Here is a 1,811-nt window from a genome sequence, read left to right on the forward strand (position 1 = left end):
GTACAAATTCATAATGAATAACCCCTCTGATATCAAAAAAAAGGTTAGCAACATTGTTGCAACAAGTTCACAAATTTAATTGTCTGACCTCGTATGAGAACTTTAATAGACCATTCTGTCTCTTGGGATTAGGTACAGATGAGAAAGATAGAAAGCCACAAAAAACAATGGCTTAAATGAAATATAAATCAAGTTTGCTCTTACATAAATGAAGTATGAAAGTGCACAGACTCTTTTACCCTGTTACTCTGCCACCCGCAGCACGTGGCTTCTACCTAAGGGCCCAGAATCATTGCTAGGGCTTCAGCCATCACGTTTTATTTTCAGCCCAAATGAAGGAGATAGAGATGAAGAAAGCTTCATGATCTCCCCTTAAGGAGCCTTCCAGGAAATCTCAAGGACAACGCTACTAACATCTCATTGATTAGAATTAGTCACATGGGATTTTATACCAAACTGCAAAGGAAGCTTCTTTTCTTCCTTTCCCTCTTTGGAGTGGCTGGCTATAAGCCCAACTAAAATCAAAGATTCAACCACCAAGCAAGAATGGGGGAGTGGATATTTGAGATTGTGTCTGACACTAGTCTTCTTTTTCTACCACCATTTTCGTTAACAGTTGCCTACCACTTTGGCTTACACTGCACGAGTTTGTCTGAAACCTGCTTATGTTTCCAATCTGGACTAAAGTGTAAATAAATAACTGCTGCTTCTGGTCCAATAGAAGAGAGGTGAACTTGAGGGGGGTTATTTTTTTTCCCATACAACTTGCTGGGAAATGCATCTTAAGATGTTCAGTACTGGATACGGGTTGCTCCTTGTGGACCTCCAAAGAACTGAAACAGTAAAATTCTATGGCATCATCACTCTATCCTTAAACATACAAATCTAAACTTCAACATTATTTAAAATGGCAGATGGGCCAAATAATCATATTCCAAGATGTTATGAACCTGTGTATGCCATGAGATTTTTCTGAGAAAAAAATAACTCCAAACTTCCTGTAATTTGTTTTGTAGTGAGGATCATGGGAATTAATAGTAGAAGCAAGAAAGAATTTGAATAAATACAATCTTCATTTCAAAAAGATTCATGGGAGAGTCGCGGTCCATATACCATGGTTACAAATGTCAAAGCAAGCTCCTGTTTCTTCGGCGGCCACCTAGCTCTTGGAGTAGCTGACACCATGGGTTTTGGAGACCTGGAAAGCCCGCAGGCCTCCAGGTGCTTAATGATGACCTGGAGGACAAGAGCTACATCAGGGATCTGTGCCATCACAAGCAGATGTGGCAGTATTTGGAGCAGTCTCCGGCCCACCACCCGTCAACTTGTATCATGCTCTACTTTGGTATAATCGCATCAAATCTTACAAAAAGGAAAAGGACCACCTGCCTGCCTGGAGTGAAGAAAGTTTTGGGCAAGTCTGGTCCCACTAATGGGGAAGACACCACAGGAAGTGGAGGTATAGATAGGAAAGGCGATGAGGACATTGATTTCTCTGGAACTGATGAGGACGAAGAGAGGAAGAAGTGAAGAGGCTAAAAGAAGAGCACCTTGCACAGTATGAGTCAAAGAAAACCAAAAATCCTGCACTTGTTGCCAAATCTTCCATCTTATTAGATGTGAAACTTGGCATGGCAAGACAGATATGGCAAAATTAGAGGAGTATGTCAGGAGCATTCAAGCAGACGGCTTGGTCTGGGGCTTTTCTAAACTAGTGCCAGCACAGTATGGAATTCAAAAACTTCAAATACAGTGTGTAGCAGAAGATGATAAAGTTGGAACAGATGTGCTAGAAGAGCAGATCATTGCTT

The 1,811-nt window shown here is 41.1% G+C and overlaps 1 pseudogene; it reads left to right on the forward strand.

The window, feature by feature from the left end:
* The first annotated feature begins 1,183 nt into the window (after positions 1-1,183).
* The window catches only part of LOC109383245 (elongation factor 1-beta pseudogene), a 2,714-nt pseudogene continuing 2,086 nt past the window's right edge, over positions 1,184-1,811 (forward strand).

The sequence above is a fragment of the Hipposideros armiger genome, unplaced genomic scaffold (assembly GCF_001890085.2).
Source record: "Hipposideros armiger isolate ML-2016 unplaced genomic scaffold, ASM189008v1 scaffold_79, whole genome shotgun sequence".
Lineage (NCBI taxonomy): Eukaryota > Metazoa > Chordata > Mammalia > Chiroptera > Hipposideridae > Hipposideros > Hipposideros armiger.